At 33.3% G+C, this 21,141-nt stretch overlaps 1 protein-coding gene across 11 annotated transcripts in view; it reads left to right on the top strand.

Annotated features, from left to right (window-relative positions):
• The window catches only part of Naaladl2 (N-acetylated alpha-linked acidic dipeptidase like 2), a 1,175,859-nt gene that overhangs the window by 997,365 nt on the left and 157,353 nt on the right, over positions 1 to 21,141 (top strand). The window lies entirely within an intron of this gene.

The following is a 21,141-nucleotide window of genomic DNA, read 5'->3' as shown; positions in this document are numbered from 1 at the left end:
AGGGAATAGTCCGAGAAGGGGAATAGCTGGGTCAAATGGTGGTTCCATTCCCAGCTTTCCAAGGAATCTCCATACTGCTTTCCAAATTGGCCGCACCAATTTGCAGTCCCACCAGCAATGAACAAGTGTACCCTTTTCCCCACATCCTCTCCAGCACTTGTTGTTGTTTGACTTCCTAATGGCTGCCAATCTTACTGGAGTGAGATGGTATCTTAGGGTGGTTTTGATTTGCATTTCTCTGACTGCTAGAGATGATGAGCATTTTTTCATGTACTTGTTGATTGTTTGTTTGTCCTCCTCTGAGAAGTGTCTGTTCAGGTCCTTGGCCCATTTGTTGATTGGGTTGTTTGTTATCTTATTGTCTAATTTTTTTGAGTTCTTTATATACTCTGGATATTAGGGCTCTATCTGAAGTGTGAGGAGTAAAAAATTTGTTCCCAGGATGTAGGCTCCCTATTTACCTCTCTTATTGTTTCTCTTGCTGAGAAAAAACTTTTTAGTTTGAGTGAGTCCCATTTGTTGATTCTTGTTTTTAACTCTTGTGCTATGGGTGTCCTATTAAGGAATTTGGAGCCAGACCCCACAATATGTAAATCGGAGCCAACTTTTTCTTCTATCAGCTGCAGAGTCTCTGTTTTGATATCAAGCTCCTTGATCCATTTTGAGTTAACTTTTGTGCATGGCGAGAGAAAGGGAGACTGTTGTTCAGAGGGAAAAAAAAAAAAAAGATGAGTCAAATTTGGGAGAAGGCAAAAGATAGGCCCCTTTTCTTTTTTTCCCCAAGTAAGTACAGATGTGATCTCTACTTTATCCAACCCCTTCCTCTAATCTTCATTTGCTCTTCAGATGGAAGATATCTAGATGTAGTTTTCTTAGGTTTCGATCCATATTTATTACAGCATAGACTTCCATTTCTAATTTTACGGAATGATAAGTTGATCCCTGTATTATCTTTATGTTTTATAATAAATTATTTGACTAAAAAGTATGCCTATCCTTCCTGTGAATAAAATAATTACTCTCCTAAGAGTATCCCCTTGTAGCTGAGTGTCTTTTGGTGAGAAAGAACTCAAAGGAAATTCTTCCCCTAACAAAGGTGGCAAAGAGGAATGCTTAAGTGCTGGACTACATTCTTGCAGCCTGCTTAGCCACCTGGGCCTCTCAACAAGTTTCATCAAAGGTCTTTACATCCCTACCATGTTTTATGCACTCTGAAGAAAACAGAGGGGAAGGACTAAAAAGAAACCAGAACAAACAAAGAAAAAAGGCCTTGCAGCTCCAAAAGATGTCGAACTATTTCTTTTTTCAAGTGCCAAGTAATCACTCAGCATACAAATGAAAACTTAAGGCCCCAGAACCTTGGTTAAAAGCAAACAATGTAACTAGGAGTTTTTTGAAGGAGGCTTGATGGAGAGGCAAGGAGAAATACTAATCCTAATAATTGGAGAGCAAAGAAGTACTGGTTCTCTCTTCTGCTGGTCCAAGTAAGGTCAGAAGAACTGGAAAATGCTTTCCCCCCCCCATTGGTTTTCTTTATGTGAAAATAGCTTTGCCGCTGAAGATGTTGGACAAGAATGAAGGGGCAAAAGGAATAACAAAAGAAGAAAGTCATTTGTCACATTAGAGACAAAAATACTATCTTTCGGCATAAATCCAGGTGCAATGAATACATAGTGTGTGAGGAATAACATTGCAGAAACCCACTCTGCTGAAACCACTGGAGGCTCATTAGCAGATCTTTCTGGTGGCACAAGGCATCGTGGCACAAGAGGTCTGGCCTCTTACTCTGATTTGTGAAGAGACTGTGTTGAATTTGTTCCTAATCCTTATTACAATTTGCCTCCACTTGGGACAAATAGAATAGTGTTGGAAAAAACCTATTCCCATTCCTTTCTTCTGGCTCTCTAACTGAAGTGTCAGAGAGCAAAGCAAATTTCAGGCCACCACTGCTTTCTTTGTAAACAAGCAGGTGGGCAGGGAAGCCTGAATTCCAGCAGCACGTCTGCTTGTCCATGGCGATTTTGGCCTTAACATAAAATGTAACAAGCAATTGAGCTGCTTATGTTGTTGCTTTTTTTTTTTTTTTTGAAATGTCTTTTATGCCATACCAAATGGTGAGGAAAGAGAAGACCACAAAAGCTATTGAATTGCCGTTCACTCAATGAATATATAAATACGTGGAGTACAGGAAGCAGGTATACTGTGAAGTTTGCCTTCTTTTTTCAACATGAAGAAAATTTGGGTTTTAAAGCCAAATAATTTTCAAAGGAAAGTTCCACTGAAGTTCAACATGTATTTTTTTTTTCAATTCAAGTATTTGTATTAATAAACACGATACATGAACATTGTTGGAAAAATAGAAAACAGACAATAGTATAAAAACAATTTATTTATGACCCCATATTTGTTGATTAAATTTATATTTTTCTCAGTACTTTACATAGATAATAATAGTATGCATTTAATGTATAATTGGACTCCCACCCCCCTCCACTGGCTAACTTAAGGTGTGTCTTTGTTGAAAATTGTAACTCATAATATGAGGTTGCATTTTCCTAATTACATAAAATTATTACCATATTTGTGCAATCCTTGATAGATACTCATATATACTTTAAACAGAAATCATCTCTTTTGTTGACAAAGGCAATAGAGTGACAGGGAAAAAAGGTGGCATAAGGGTTCAAAGTATTATTTGCTAGTTTTTGCCTTATATTTATTTCCAAGGGTAGGGAAACATTCTTTGCAATGTTATAAAATCAGATAACAGCTACCATGTAGTTCAAATTGGTTATAAATTAGCATGTTTTCAAAACTCACGATAATGCTTTCTTCTCAACCACACCTCAAAAACAGGGAAGCAGTTAACTCCCAGTAACAGGGATTTTGTTAAAAGGTATCTGTTGAAGTCAATCTTATGATTCTAATTTAATTGTTCTGGATGAGGCCCAGGCATCAATGGTTTTTATAGCTCTCCAGGTGATTTTAATGCACAGCTTGAGAAACAATTGGTCAGATTCAGAAAAGCTAGTAACATGTGGGAAAATAAAGCGCCCATACAGAATATACCTAATATAAAATCCGAGCAATTTAGAATATCACACACTAACTGTAAACTCAAGTGCAACACGTTAAGGACTTTCATAATTCCCCATGTCAGTGGCAAAGCCTGGTTCACAATTCTATCTTTTGATTCCCAAAAGCTGCTGGAATGTGATATCACCTAAACAGCATGTCCTGCACGTACGTATTTATCTTGCATTTAATGAAAGTTATATTTTCCAACTTCAGATTATGTGCTTATGGATAATTTACTGAAAATATGCTACATATTAAAATATTTTTCTTCTTTTAATCTTTTAAATAAGATGAACCTGTTTCATTTTCCTAAATGTACACTTTTTAAAAATTTCAGAAAATATAATTTACAACAAACAGTTCATCAGCAAAAATGAATCCCATACCCAATGCTTTATTTATTGGAAGAGGAATTCATTCTATAGATAGCCTGCAGGGCAGACACAGAAGTATTTTTGTTTCATTTTTCTTTTTATCTTCTCTCCCAGTGTTTCTTTCTCCTTCATGCTTCCCCAGACTTTGGCATATACCTTGCATGCAAAATGAGACCATTCTTTAAACAGTTTTATAGCAGTTGCGTAGGGGTGTGAAATTTGGGAAACAAGTCTTTTAAACATAGGTTGATTTAATAATATTGTAGATTTAAAATGAATTAAATTCAGGGAAACTATGATAATCTTTTTTTCCCCCCACCACAGGTTTACCAAGTGTCTGTGCTCTGCAAAGTATAATTTGCTTCCAGAGTGACATCGTAATATAAATAGCAGATGCTACCATTTTGCCACTATGCCTAGCTTAGATTTTGTTTATATCATTGACTATTGTTCATTCTAAAATATTTATAAAACAAAATAAACACTGAACTGAGCCACCACCTCCTGCCATCTCCATAATACATACATCTAAAACTATAATTTCATTGATCCAAGGCCTATTTTTTCTAGCTGTGATGATTGCTTGTACTCAGCATTTTTCTATGTTGAGACAATTTTTCTTCTGGATAACAGTGTATAGTTTCAAGATCACTAGCTAGAATGGAAACAGGTACCTAAAAAGGAGATGTTTACAGCGATAGGCCTATTAGTCTACATGAAAATTGAACTTTGACTTCATTGTCACAATTCACCTGAGCTAAGCCAATAGAAACCAAAAAAAAAAAGTCTAGTCTTTAACACTGGATGTAGTGAAAAATGTAAAATATTTATAATCTTTAGGAATATTTTGGTCTGTTTAAAGTTTATGAACTCAGCAATAGACAAAAAAAGAAGTTGATTTACTTTTTGATTCCTTAACTTCCATATTTCCCTCCCAGGAACTACTAGTAATAGGTCATTTTTGTTTTGTAAATGACTGATAGTTTTGTTGGGCTGTTTTGTAAGCTTTATCTATTCAACAGCATGGTGACTAGAACAAGTGTTGGTCTGTTTACAGGGCCCCAGAGTCTCGTCTCTTGCTGACTAATTCTCCCGACTGGGTCAATCAGTCGCCTTCTTTATACAATGGTTTCTTGAAACATATTAAGAAGGATTCACTAGTTCCCAATATTGTTACCATCCCTGAAATACTAATCCTAAATTTAAGATAGGGAGTTGGAAATCATTTCTAGAAATTGGTATTAAGCTTTCATTTGTTAAGATTTTACTGTTATCCATTTAATGTAATAAGGACTTAACACACATTATTTCATTTAATTTAAAAACAGGAAAACATAGAACACCCAGTGAAGGCAGATTTTTACCAGCTTTTATACTAAATTAGGAAATGAGAATTGTTCTGTAAATGATACACAATCTGATGACATGTCATTATAGAAGACAGATAATTATATGGAGGAAGACTAAAATAATCATTGTTCAAGTAAATTACATGTTTGGGACATTAGCAGATACAACTATATAAATAAAATTTTGTTACCACCATCTGGCTAACATGAGAAAAGAGCTTTGTTTTGTAAAAAAATTATCTGATGAATTCTGTAGTAGATTTCTTTTCTCCACAATGACAACTTGACCACTTTTAAATTAAGTATGGCTTCCTTTATGGCTCCATATTCTTTAACATATGTCTTTTCTGGCATATGTCCCAAAAAACTATAAAAAATAATGTTATTTTTCATTTTGTAATCATATTGTAGCCCAGACATAATTTATAAAAGTGAGAGACATATATGCAGCTATCAGTTTTTGTGATATTTTAGAGTGAATTTATATGCACAATTTTGAAAAAAAAAGATTCATGTATAGTATTATAACTATTTATAGTATCTAAAAACATTGAACATTAGAACTGACATGCCATCGATAGAGTGAGATCAAGCTTACTCACTCTTTTTTTTTAGAGAGAGAGAGAGAGAGAGAATTTTTTTAACATTTATTTTTTAGTTTTCGGCGGACACAACATCTTTGTTTGTATGTGGTGCTAAGAATCAAACCCGGGCTGCACGCATGCCAGGCGAGCACGCTAACACTTGAGCCACATCCCCAGCCCTCTGTTTAAAATCTTAATGATATCTCTTGATTACCTTCAAAATGAAGTCCAAATTCCTTGGCATTTCACTAAGATTTTCAGTGATCTCCCATGGCCTCATGCTCTTGCCAGTGCCCAGCTTATACATTTTAGCCAACAAACCTCAAAGAGTATCAGCTTTGGGGCAAGGTATTCATCTTCTGTTATTGTTTCTACTTTTTCCTTTGCTTGAAATATATACTTTTCATTTCACTAAATGTTATCTTCTGAAATTAAACTGAGATGTATTTCTCTTCTGAGAATACAGAAGGTGGTTGGTTCTGATGCCCAGCTCAGCATATGGGATTAGCATGCAGGGCATGCCATTATGTTAACTTCATTCTAAGTTAAAATACATAAGTTAACATACATGTTTCATACACTCATGAACAGCCATGCACGTATTTATGCAATGCATACTTTTAGTGGTAAAGACAGCTAATGTCTTTGTTAGTAGTATCAAATCTATTCCTAAACTCACACACACACACATAGACACACACACACATGCTTAAATAGGCTATGTGCTTGAGTAAATTGCTTTTCTCTCTGTCACTCTTAAACACATTTATGCACAATTCTGTGCATTTTTATCTTTATGACTCTCTTGTTTGTCTGCTATGCAAGTTCATTGGTTGAGTTTTGATCTTTTTTGAACATGTGCAAGTACTGACCTGTAGCTTAAAAAACACTTCTTGAACTACTATAGATGAGGTGAGAAAGGATGACAAGACTTAAGAAATATCCCTTAGCCATGCTGATGGCTATGACACTTTAGACACCAGATTTTAAGTCCTCACCTTCCTCCTCACTGGTTTTACAATTAACTATTTACTATTTTTAATTTTTAATTCTCAAATAATTCTATAAAATATACTCTAAAATATTCTGGGCATTTGCAAAATAAAAAAGCCACCATTTTCCAATTCATGCAGAATTCTGATCACATGTGATTCCGATACTCAAAGATAATCTATTTGAATAAAAGCATATTTGTTAATATATCTGAACTAATACTAATTCTGGGATTATAGAGTTTAATAAGACCCATTAATATAATTGGTTTTAGCATTTGTTTAATAGCTATCATGTACTAGCTACCTAAGTAGTTTTCTTATCTGTCATCTTATTTGATAATATTTAATAATGCTATTTGACTATTATTATTACTGATATTACTAAAACATAATATTTTACAAGTATATAGATATACCAATACACAATATTACTCTAAGGATGCAGTGTTAAAACTCCAATGTCACTCATCAGAAACTGAGTGTCAGAGAGAAAACATTTCTGATTGCTCTCTAATGGAGAGTAATGGGAGTCAGAATTCAAACTCCCGGTCCCAAATTCCCATTGAACTTAGCATCCCATCCTGCCTGCATTGAGCAGTTTGATGGGCTTCACTGCCCTCCATCTATCCAATTATACCAGGATAACTTAGTCATTTTATAATGGGATGAGAATCTTGATCAAGAATCTATTCCAAAGGCAAATAAATAATCTCAAATGAAATTAAATGCAAACACTCAACTTTTCTGAAAATACCTTAAAAATGTAAAATTTGCTGAATTATAACTGCATTACTTGAAAGAGAAATGAGTCATTTGTAAAATGATGGTCATAATTTTTTTTAAAACAACAGCTTTTCTTTTTCCAACCTGAAATTCCCCTTCAATTGATTCATAAATCAATTAATTACCATTGAGAGACCCAAGGGCAGCAGAAAATCGGGTCCAAATTAAAAAGAAAAAGAAGGCAATTTGTTTTAAGTCTGAAAGTTTAATGTTCAATCGAAGTTTAATCAGAAGTGACCCATTGTTAGAAAAGGAGAACGTCAATGTCTTTTTAATTTCACTGTCATTAAATGAGGACATTCGGGAACATGGAGATAACTGATTATTTTCAAGTGAAAATTAAGGAAAGATAGTATCAGAAGTCAACTAAAAGCATATTTTCTTTCTTTATATTTTAATTCACAGAGGAAATAGTCTGTTCTATTGGAGGTTGGCTTGCTCTTCCAAGTGGAGCTACATAGAGTCCTTAGAGACAAATGTAACCACATGTGCTTTATCTACTGGGATGAAGATAGCAGTGCGTTTCTTTAATACCAATTTATTCAATTAAGTGGGATTTTTGCTTTAGTGAATTGCAGAATTAATTTGGTGTCTTCATTGATTTCCAAACAAGTAAATGGAATGAATGACTAAAATGAATGCATTTAGCCAAAGGAAAACATTGCCCCAAACTCAAGATATTCAAGAAATCATTCTTAGTCTTTAAAATTAAATCTACCTGTAGTCCCTGAGATACATAGGAAAATAAAGACTTTCACTTAGCCTTTAATCAGTAATAGCTATAATAGAAATACATAATTTGCCCAGGGATATCTGACAGCGAAGTCATTCATAGGTAGCTAAATGAAATAACAGTCAGGGTGGGCTCCATGAGAAGGGGAAGGAGGGTTAAGAGGGATTTCAGTAACCAGTCATTTCCAGAATCATTTCTCTGAATTCCCCACAGCTAGTATCTATACTGAATTTAGTATTTGACAAAAAATTTTAAGATGATGATAATAATAATAGGATGAATGGTAAAATTTCGATAGACTACTGTTTCAGCTTTAATTTCCCTGGTTGTTTTCACCCAGATTATGTAAAAGGAGGTCAATCCTATAAAGCTAATGTCTTCCTATTTCTAGTCAAAGGACTTTGAAAAGCTAAATATGTCTTCCAGGATTTGAATAATGCATTTGTTTCTTCTTAAACCGATGTTTAGATTCTTTTGCCCTTAACTTTAAGACCTTCAAATCCCTCAATTTTTTCACAGTTGATTAAGTACAGCCCTGAGAAAAGCACTGCCTGACTGTTCTATAGAAAGCTTTTCAGGAGGCTAACAGGCTCTGACCTTAGAGAAATGCTGCAGTTAAATTGACTTGAGACCTTACCAGAGACCAGATTGTACAAAAGACCACAATAAGTATGGAGTCTTCATTATTGAGGAAACTTCTGCCCGCCATAAGATCTGAGAACAACAGTTTTTCTTTTCCTACCTTGCAACTTATTTGTGTAACTTCTACATTCTAAGTGATACATAATGCCGCAGTCTGGCTGGGCACAAATCACAAGCCACTGAAGCAGGAACAAACTTTATTTCTGAACTCCACCAGCACACTCCACGCACACTCCACACACCCTCCCGGGGAACTCTCCCAAACGCCACGTGGCTCCTCCCGGAACCACACACCGGAAATCCCTCCTCCGGCACTTCCCCAACCAGTGCGAACTCTTCAGGAATCCCCATTGAGCTCAACTGGAACTCAAGGGGAACTCCGCGAGAACTCGCTGGCATCACCTCTCAACCACTACTTCTGACAAAAATGCCATGCGTCATCCCAACTCGGCTGTGGCCCTCAACAACATAAAATGCTAATTGTGTCACTATGCCATGGGGTGCAGTGTCTCGAACCTGTATGTAACAAATATCTAGCAGTAGAGTTGAACCCGTTATAATAAAATGCATTAGTAAAAATGGTAAGTAGCTGCTGCTCTGAGCCCCTACAGGCCTTTCCCTCATCTACTCTGGGTCCAACCTCCAGGATCCTCCAGGAACCAGCTGATTGATGGTTAAATAATCCTAGAATCATCTATTAGTGTATCTGATACTTAGGAGAACATCTTTCTCCCTCCCCAAAGGAGACAAGTTGAAGAAAAGAGTACTCAACTAACCATTTAATGACTTGGAGTTATGGGACTACCTCCTTCACTTCACACTCATTAAAACTTCATGTGAAAATAGAGATAGAATCATTATTGCTTTAACTCAGCCTTTACTGTAAGGGTCTGCAATATTTTGAGGAATTTTAGTTTCATACATTCTGTTTTTCAAACTGAAATATGATAAAATACTGCATGGATTTAAAGTTAGTAAAGAAGAGATAAGTTTCAAGGCTAAGATAAAACAAGGGCAAGGAAAGATTTTTAAATGACAGTATTATACAGTTGTGATTTTTATTCATATAAGAAAATTATAGGAAGTGAATATAGATTTCGTTTTTTTTTCTCACCTACCATCATTCTTGAAAGCATATAAGTAAATATTTACAGTATTATGATCTGTATGCTGCATTTTATAGACAGTATATTTTATAATGTTTAAGAGCACTGATACTATCTGGGTTCTTTCTCCATATTTAATGCTTAGGCAAGATATATAAAATGACTGTGCCTCAAATTCTTTATTCATAAAATGGGGATAATAATGTATTTACTTTATTGAGGATTTTATACCGATTGAGCTATATTTGCATTGTGTTTCATTAATATTAGATACTATTCATGATGCATAAAGTATGTTTTATCTATAGATAGTTCCTTATTTCATGGACTATCTATAGACAGGTATATTTCTTTTGTACATCAGTGATTTTCAAGTGGCATGTAATACCCCTACCTTCCCCCCAATATTTTACTCACACAAAATTGGCTTGCAGAATCTCTGAAACAATCAAGACAATTAATACTTATTTTAAAATGGTACTTGGCTTACATATGTTTATAAACTCAAGCTTAAATTATAAGACATCTTTCACAATAAATTATATTTAAATGTTGGGAGTGCTTATGACCTCCTCCTAAGTAGTATTTAGCATATGTATTGAAAACTCTGTTAAGCCTCCTACCAATCAGAAAGTCTATATTATCTTGACATTTTGCCATGTAGCTATTACTTCTGTAGAAAAGTGTTTCCATTAAGTGTTTTGTTTATTTTTCATGTTATGGAGTCATGAAATTGCCTACTAACCTTCTAAAGCCATCTCCTATTGAAGGTGTAGAATTGTGTAGTTGGATGTAGGGTTGTAAGTGTAAGGACCTCTGTAAGACTCAAATGACCAAGGTTAACTTTTCAGTCCTGACCCAAGGTATGCAACCATGAAAACATTGAATAAATGCACCAAAAAGCAATTTTTTTAACCTCTAAAACTGACATCTTGCAAGATACTAAAGGATTTAAAAGTGCTTCTCAGATTTTCATCTTTCAGGAAAATTGAATTAGAAAATCAAAATGCTCAGACTGACCTAAAGTATTAAATCTAAATTTACCATGTAAAGGCATTAAGACAAAACAAATAAAAAACAAAGACTGCAATCTACTCTCAAGTTTTTTTAGAAGAGAAAATATAAATATTTTAATATCAAAAGATGAAAATACAACTTAAGGAAAATGGCAGCACTTTGATTTAATATATTTAGTTTTATGAAAAAAAGTTAATTTTCTGCATTTCTTGTTTTGTCTTGGACTAGACTACAACACTAACTTTTTCAACTAGCATTTGACTTAAATGAGAGTGAGTGAATCCTGATGGATCAGTAAATGTAGTTCCTTAAGCAAACACCAACATCCTTCTTAGCCTGTTACCTTCCTTTGCAGATTGGAGAAAATAGTACCTTAATGTTAAAGCTATTATATGGATTGACCGTTCTAGACATGATTTTTAAAGTTTTACATGTATTAGCACATTAAGTTTGTATGATGATATCCTGGGAGGTAAAATTATTTTATTAATTCTACAGATGAGAGAACTGAGGCACAGAGAATTTAAGTCACTTGCCACATGCCAAATATTCAATAAGTATTGCTAAACATTCAATAATATTCATTAATATTAAATATTTGTTATTTATTATAGTATATAACATATAGTATATAGTATAATATATCATATATTGTTATTCATTTATCATGGAAGGGTTATTGTATATTTATTATAAATATGATACATTGTACATTTATTGCTTAAATAATAATATTTCATTATTAGCAAATATAAATTTAAAACAAACAATTAATTAAACTTGTATTTTAAAGTCTCATATTTATTCAATATTTATATACTTATTTATTTGTTCATGTTCATTAACAATCACTTTATTATTATTGTTATTAAAACATTTAGTGCTGATGTGGGTTATAATCTCTCTATATATTATTCCAAATTTTAACATGAATTCTATACAACAGTATTTAAAATTATTACTTATAGCAACCATATTGGTTTCTTTTTTCCCATTCTTTTCCCCATTTTGGGATGAGGCAGTAAGAGACAGACAAATTTGCATGCTGTAACACAGTATAGGAACTCTGAAAATATGAAAATGAGAATTTTTGTGCACATCACCTTCTCCCTTCCTGAGAGAAGGAGATGAACAAGGGAAAGAAGGAAAAGTTCTAAACTTCTTACCCTCTAGATGTAGTGGAAGTTATGAGTGTTATGTATGGGATGGACTGCTGTGTTTGTTCTGGGTTTTAGCCCCTTTGAAATGGAAACACATACCTACAGGGAGGTAAATCTCTCTGGTTTTCTATCACTATTCAGTCATCATTTAACTTCTGAGGCTTATCCTTTAATCCAGGTTTTAATAAAGTTTTCTCAGAAAATCCTTACCATGCAGAATATAGAAGTATTCACTGCCTGACAGTGCAGTTCATATTAGGCATTTAGTAAGTGAGAGCTGCATAATCACTATTTTTGATCTCATTCTCTCAAGAGAAACTTCTTGATGTTGCTATAGTCTCCTAGTATTAATGGTAGATGCCAAATTTTAAGGCTTTCATTTTAATTTGTTGTTTCAAGAGAATTATATGAATACATGAGTTTTTATAGATGCTTGAAAATTTTTGATATTACATGTTAATACTTGTACAAATTAAGAAAATGTTATTTATTTGGACTGAACCCCCCTGCCCCGTTCTTGTGGATAGTAAGACTGCAGTGATTTCAATAGTAAAACATCATTTAAATCTAATACCCACTTAGCTAAGTCTTGAAAATATCAAGAAATCCTTAAAGGGACTTCAATACTTTGTCTGCAACTCTGATCATTCAGAGAACACAGCCCCAAAATCTCTCATTGATGTGGAGAACTTTATCATGGATCTTTAAATCTTAAAAGGAACTTTGTTGTGTCCAGCTTAGTTTAACAAGCCTGAGTTCTTTATTTTTCTTTTGATTTCTGTAATATCATCAGGATTATCTAGTAATCATTGCCAATTTAGCTTCATTTAGGCATTTGAGATACAGGGATGTGAAATTTGAGTAGCATCAGATGAGAGTTGAAGATTCAGAATCCACCAGTGACCAGCAAAATCTGGGAAAAAAATATCTCTGAATCTCAGTCTATTCACCTAGAAAATGACAGTAGTCACAGCACTTTACTATCTTAAATGGTTGTGCTATCAAAAAGTAAATATTAAAGGAACATGGAAGGCTTTAAAACACTGAACGCATTCATAAGAAATTATAGGATTAACAGAATAATAGCCAAGATTTCAGTTAACTTAAATAGTTGATAGGAGAGAGGGAAAAAATTACCCATAGTAGAATGAAATGGAGATGCAAACTAGATCTTATGAAACGGGTAATAAGGGGATATTAAGGACAATTTTATAACAAAATATAACAACATATTAGATAATTTATATGAAATATTAGAGGGTAAGAAAGATTTTTTGACATGATAGCTCCATAGAAAGATTATTTTCCTTTGAGATATAATTTATACATAATAAAATGCACAAATCTTAAATACGCTTTGACATTGTATACTCATGTGACCATCATTCAAATCTAGAATTTTCAAAAAATTTGTAGATATTCCATAACTACTTGGAACAGTAGATCGGAATTACCTCAAAGAAGATTACCTCTTCTTTGGCTGAAACAAGAAAATAAAAATTAATTGCACCTTATCTCCAGGTTTTTTAGAAATTTACAAGTCTTCTATTTTATATCTATTCCCAAAAAGAGAAGCAAGAAAATGTCTGGATTGGAATTGAAATCTTGCAGTCTGCTGTTAGAAAGAACTTTCCCATGCTTTAATACATTGAAGATGTGGGATTGTACTGCTGATCCCAAGAATCTATACCCAGAAACCTGTGAATGTGACCTTATTTGTTAAAACACTCTGAGCAGGTGAAATTAAATTAGGGATCTTGAGATAAGATCATCTTGAATTACTTGAGTGGGCCCCTATCCAGTGACAAGTGTTCTATTAGAAGAGAAGACAGATGGTGGAAAAGGAAATATGATAACCAAGGCAGAACCATGAGTTATTCAAGCACAGAGAAGGAATGCTTGAAGCCATCAGAATCTGGAAGGGCCAGAAAAGTTTGTCTTCTAAAACCTCCAGGTGTTGAATGCGGGGATGTGGGGCCCTTGGTGGTAGGTAGACAGCAAGGATATTACAGTCAGTCAAGGAGTGATTGACAGTAGAAAAAGCCTGCTGATTTCTCAGACTTTATTCTGTCTTATACACTGGTGGAGATTTTGTTTGTTTTTGAGGCATAAACTAAAGAATATAGCTTCAAAGAATCTTTAGTAATAAATAGGGAAAAAAACAACAATGAATATTAACATAATTTTCTTTTTTTCCTGATGTGAACACATACACAGTGTCAAGTGCCCCACTTTGGCTGAAACAAGAAAATAAAAATTACAGGAGTGTTCTCAAGAAAGTTTCCAGGTTAGGATATTGGAAGAGATGAGTTATCCCTTTAGGATTGATATATAGAGATAATAATTCTTCATTGAGTTAATATTATGAGATCTTTGAAGTTGTGAGGCTGGTAAAGAGGACTATGAACATATTCTACATCTGTTGTTATGTTATTATGGGTTCACTTTTCCAGAATGTCTCCTCATCTACCTTATCTTTATGCCAGGTCCAGTCTTCCATTTATAAAAGCAGAACAGACATGACAACATTAAAAAATGCCAGACAGTTTGTTTTTTTAATGTATATGAAATAATAAATACTTGTTAAGAAAACATAATGGTTTGACAATATCTGCTCAATCTTAAATTATTTACCATTAAAATAGTAACCTGAAGGTATTTATTAGAAAATGTTTCTGAGAGCATCTTTAATGTTTTCCTTGTAGTTATCCCTTAGCTTTCCCAACATCTCATCTGCCTAGAAAGTATACTGTTAAAAATATTATAATAACAACACATGATATGTGTAATGGCTAAGATAATGATTAAGATATGAAAGAAGGCAATAAATATAAGGGAGGTTAGTTTGAAAGTAATCTAAAATAAGAAGACTGTATCCTAAGGAAATATTTGGTCAGCATATGGGACTTTAATACCAAAAATACATGTGGGTTCATTTGAATGATTCACATTGTAAGGCTTACATTTATTTTCCCCATCTCAAGTTACCTTAAAAGAAACGGCAAAATATTTTAGAAAAGCATAAACATACCAACACACACACTCACACACTCACACACACACACTCACACACACACACACACACACACTTTAGCCGAATTTTAGTGTTCATTTTCCTACAACTGTTTCATGACTTCATAAAATCATTCAATTATTTGAATATTCCATGCTTTACTGTGTATATTTGGGTTGAATTAAAAGTTTTAATGTCTTTCTAGGTCTGAAATTAGGATACTAAATCAATATGAATAGAACTATAAAGGTACTTTGACTATTTTCCATAAAGCCTATAGAACAGAGTTTCTTAGAACCTGAAAAAAATAATAATTGAAATATAAAAATGAGTGTGTTCAGAAAATAATGTGCTAATATTGTTCCACATTTGACCCTTGGATGGTTACACTTCTATTTAAATTCCACATTATCTCAGGTCTTTTTTTTTTTTTACTTTTAATAGTGATGAGAATATTATGTTTCAAAAATTATGACTGTAATTACTTTTCCCCTCAGTCTAGCACATTATGAATGTCAGTGCCATTCAAAGGCTGCAAGTGCTTTAATTTCATATATTAAATTTAAGTATTGATGTGTATGTTCTCTGATTTCAGAGAGAAGAATATTGCAATGAGGGATGTACACTTGGGGCTTTTTGGATAACAATTTTATTTAGTCTAAGCAGAGAGTCTTTGATTATATCCTTTAAATTGTACCTATTGCTTATGCTGCTTATGGAGAATAGATGAAGGTTTTAAGGAAATTAGAACAGAAGGTAGGCAAATCGTCTCTGTTAACTAAATACACAGAATCATAGTCTATGAGAAAATTGGGCAGTAGAGAGGGTGCATGGTGTGGGGATGTAAGGGTGAGCTATGAGGTCAAATAAACTGGAGTTGAATACTGGCTTTGTTACTGATTTATGGTATCATCTTGGGCAAGTGCCTGAAACATATTTTTCTCATTTGTAAAAGTGTGTGTGGGGGGGGAGGGTAATAATAGCTCCTACCTAAAAGTATGCATGTAGATTAAATTAGGTGATGCATGTGGAACACATGACCTGGGGCTGTGATATAGAAGCAATACAATTATCCTGTTCATCTCAAGCTGTACCTACTGAGTGTTGACCAAAGACTAGGGATGTTTAGAATGGTTTTGCCTAGTGTCTCGACTCAGCCTATGTGAACAAACAATGTTAAGTGATCATTTCTGAAAAATATGCAAAATAATATATTTTTTGTTATGGTGAGTTGATGTTTATCTGTCTCAATTGAGGCTAAAACTTAATTAAAAATAACCTTCAAGTTTTTCCATTCTTTTCTTATGTGTATGTACTAATACTGTCTTCTATTGTATTTAAATCCTACAATATCTTTGTCTCCATTCATCATATACTTACAATTCTGTTTTCTAGGTAATATTATTGAACTTTGATTTTCTTTCCTCAAGTTCATTATCTATGAATTCCCTCAAATTTTCTGCTTTAAAAAATCTCTACTTGTCTTTTGGGTACTTTCTGTTACATTACAAATACACCCATGCCGATTCTATCTAAAATACTATGAATACACTTTTCCTACCTTGATTTTTTAACTCTTTTAATTTAGCCAATGATTTATTTTTCAACTTCTCAAGATGATCTGTTTTTCTAGAGAAATGTGATTTGGTGTTGATGTCCACTTCTCCTTACATTTTGTCTGCAGCGAATTGCCTTCTGTCTCTTTCACCTATTAGAACTCCTCAGAGACCTCTCTGACAGAAGTCCAGGGACCTCTGAAATTCCACCTCCAACACATATTTTTCTTCTGCATCTTAATTTACTTCCTTTACTGTACCAGTTTTTCATTCAGAACCATTATCTACTTTTCTACCTTCCATGACATCAAATCTGCATGTTCTCCATACACTTCTCTGATGATTTCATCCATAACATTTTCAACAAATTATACTTTATCCTCATACCTCTTAAACATTGGTGTTATTCAGAGTAGTTTTTCTAATTACTCAAAACGCGTTCTATGCTATTACATTTTAGCTACCATGTACATATTTCTAAATTATCTTTATGTCTCAAATCCAGAATTTGGTCTGAACTTCAGACCAATATTGTTATTCACTTTTAGATGACTTCTTTGGAATGTCTCACAAACATCTTACCTTCAATATTTAAAATTAGATGACTTTTCTATCCCAACCCCTCAGGTGTTTCTATAATTTCTAAATTAACAAATTTCTATCTACTCATACTATCAAACCTAGAAACACTTGAAATTTTGACTTATTTTTAAGATTTCTGCATCCAATTATTTTCCAATATTGCTAATTTCAGTTATTAAACATTTACCAAACCCATCTCCTCATCTCTTTCTCTAACATCACTCTTTGGTTTTAGTCTCTTGTTCTTTCTCACTATATTAATGAAATATCCTTCTTTCTAAATTTTTTGTTTCCCAGCATGTATCTTAAATTTATGCATTGGTATATGCTATTGTCAATGCAACCTGAAAAAAAATTACTGTTTCACTCAACAAATACTTTACCCCTAATTCCTGTCACCCGCCACAATAGTTTTCAAACATTAAGAACTGTACATCTTAAAAGCAAAATTTCACATAGAATGCAATATGTAGAGGCTGATTTTTAGTAATTAAAATTTTTAACCAACTATAATTCTTGGTTACATAGAAAAGTAATTATTGATCAGAGTGATAAATATCAAACACATTCACCATTAGAGTCACTTCTTCCTCCTTACAGAATAATTTTGTACGGGTTTTTTGTTTGTTTGTTTGTTTGCTTGATCTTGAGGATCAGGGAAAAAAATCTGATGAAGTCTGGTAAACAGATGAGAGATAAAAGACCATTCTAGGCAGAATAAGAAATAGCATAAATAAAAAAACAGAGATATTACAAGTATGGGTAGAGCTGGTGAATACCCTGTTGCAGCAGAAGCAGAAACAATATAAAAATGGTACAAAAGAGTTTTGAGAAAAATAAATGATTAAAGTCTAAAGAAGAAAAATAGGACTGGACTTGGTTGTGAAATGACATACTGATGAATTGGGTGCACATCTAGATAACAGGAAGCACAGTAGGTTATATATAACTGGGTTATGACCAGAGGTAAGAACTTGTAGATGATTGTTCAACCATAGTGTAATTCTATGGTTCAGATGGTAAAGGAAATTGGAATCAAGAATGACATAGATTTTCATATTTTGAAAAATATGTATGCTATCATACAAGATAAGAAATGAAGGTTACAATGAAGGAACACATGATCTTGGTTCAGAACATTATACATTGATGTGTTTGAAGGGTCTTGTGGATAAACAGAAATTATAAACTGAGAACAGGTATCAGGCATAGAGATAAAGATATGGGAGTTATCAATTTGAAGTTGATAGGTGAATCCAGACAAGCAGACAGTTCCTCCTAGGGAGTTAATGTAAACAAAATGATTGATTAATACTAAGAACAACATAAAGACTCAAAAGAACAAAGAAAATCTAGTTATAGGAAGGTAATAATATGCAAATGAAGAATGAGGAAAGTCAAATCATAGAGTACAAACAAGAGAATTGGTAAATACTGATAAATGTTACAGAAAAGAGACATAATTAGGGGATATGGGAGGCAAATTGAATTTTACCCCACATCTCAGAAAAAGTTTTATTGTCAATATTTATTCTTCTGCAGTAGTCCTAATATGATCTCCAAGTGGCATTCAGTCTATATTTGTTCAAGAATTGCTTAATTTCAGTCCATGAAGGAATTATTCTAAACAAAACACTTTCTTAGTGGTTAATATTGCTTTACTTCCCTGTCTCTGTGAATATAAAATACTATTTAAATAGTAATCATGTACAGTTAATATAATAGCAGTAGAAAATTTTCATAAAGTGTATTTTCTTCTTTTAAATCATTGCATTATTTTTGTAAGGCTATATAAATACTTATTTATTAAACAGAATTGTTATGTTCACATGTGTATGAAGTAGTGGTTTTGTCTTATTGTTTTGAACAAAGTAAAGTTTGATCTTTTTTATGTTCAGATCTCAGTAGATTAAACATCATAAGATTAAGGACTATGGTCTGCATTTAGCACAGTCCCTGGAACATAGTAAGTGTTAAATGAATATTTTTAAAAATTATTATATAAGTGAGGTAGAAAACACAAAGAAGAGTAGTCTATTAAAAGATAAATGAAGGAGCAAGACAAATAAAGGAACTGCATTAGAGAATAAGGAACATATTTATAATTTAAATTAATAGGGTTTGCCACTGAATAATTGAAAGTTCAATAAAAATGGCGGTAATTATAATTCCCAGCGTACATCTTTATGGGATCATTCAATTTGAGGCTGGCTGATATTTTACCTATGCAATATTTATGAAGTGTTATTTTTTTAAGTAAGCTAATAAGATAAAAACACTTCAAGAAGTTCATTTAAAACTATTTGTGTGGCAAACTTTTAAGGACATCAAAGATGAATTATAAAGTGAAAATGAATGCAACAGATTATCCATGTTATGCATACACTAATGTAGTTTCAAAATGATCTCCATTTGGAAAATAAATATAATTAAAAGCGAGTTGCTTACTGTCCCTCATAAGATCATGGATTCCCTCTAATTCAACCATCCTACCATAATGAGAAATCCTCTGTATAATGTCCTTGACAAGCTAGTAATGCTCATATTACCATCAATCTCTACCTCCCTTTCATTATTGTGGTATCTATGGGTTTTAGCACATCAACAGTGCCACAAATGTGGTGTTTCCATGGGCCAGGCACCCAAGAACTTACACATTTCTGAACTATATAATATTTTCCATGTTTCTTATATGAGGTAACTTATCCTTTAGAGAATAATATACCCAGCTAATGAAGTAGAAAAATTAAACTTTCATCCAACGTTTAGGTTGACTACCCAGAATATCTCTAAAAATGTGTTGATAAGCAAAATTAAGTTTATTAGGTCTATTGCCTATTGAAGAATGAATGTGACCTGGTAGTTTGCTAGGTCTACTGTAACAAAGTTCCACAAACAGGGTAAATTAATAGAAATGCATTGTCTACTGTTGTGGCTGTTGTCAGGGTTGATTCCTTCTAAGAGATGTGAGAGAGAACCAGTTCCCCTGCCTCCTGCATGGATTCTGTGAGTTTTCTTGCAACACCTTTGGTATTCCTTGACATGTAGATACATGATCCCAGTCTCTGACTTCATGTACACATTATATTCTCTCTGTGTGTAATTCTGTCCCCAAATATCTACTTTTTAAAAAGACAATAGTCATATTGCATCAGGGACAATTACCACTCCTATATGACCTACTGTAACTTAACTAGTTACAGTTACATCTGCAGTGAGCTATTTTCTAAATGTGGTCACGTTCTGAGTAGGACTTTAATATGTACATTTTTAATGGAATCGATTCAACCCATAATACTGTGTCTTAGCAGGCTTTCTGAATGAGGAAATTAGGAAAGATTATTTATTAAATTTTAGGCATGGGTCATATGAATTTTATGGTAAGACTTTACAAAGTGGAGTACTGGTTGGGACTGAGCAGATGTTCTGACAGTTTTTAGATTAGTGGACAAATGAAAAGAGGAACATGAAACATGTTTTTGTTAAACAAACTGTTAATCCTGATAGGTACTAACACCATTGGTTGATTCATGGTCTTATTTAAAATTGGGAATATGTTGGAGCAGTCAGGTTAATTTTGCCTGATTTCAGTGTTTTTGTACATAGGGAGTAAATCATATACCTTGTCACAGAATTGATTAATACATAAGAACTTGGGATTCAGTTGATTTCAGTCCTCATCTATATTAACTTCAATTACATAATCCTAACTTCCCCACCATTGATTGGTATAACCCAAAGTAATTGTTCTGCTGCTGGATAGCTCCAATGAATAATAAAATTTAGCCTAAATTTGTTACTCTGCTGTAACTGTTGTTGTAGATTGCTTTGAATCTTTCTTCTCCATGATTGTCTCCAGAAAGATTATTAATTCATTGGTCTCTAAGTCTATTTGTCTATCTAGCTTCATTTATCAAGCCCCATGTATTCTACTTTCTAGCCAAATAATCTAGTTCCTTCAGGTTTTCAAGTAAAAGCTATTACTGTAAATAAGAATAATTTTATAGGATGATGATTTTGTTGATATATCTAATAACATTGATTTTGGTAGTAATATCATCATCATTCCATATATTTTTTGCATCCTAAAATCTGGTTACACATGTAACCACAAAATGAATTAGAGTATGTCTGATTCATTTCAATCATCTTAACACTAAACTTCTAAT

The sequence above is a fragment of the Marmota marmota genome, unplaced genomic scaffold, assembly GCF_001458135.2.
Source record: "Marmota marmota marmota unplaced genomic scaffold, marMar, whole genome shotgun sequence".
In the NCBI taxonomy this organism is placed as follows: Eukaryota; Metazoa; Chordata; class Mammalia; order Rodentia; family Sciuridae; genus Marmota; species Marmota marmota.
This window is presented reverse-complemented; position numbering and strand designations above follow the sequence as displayed.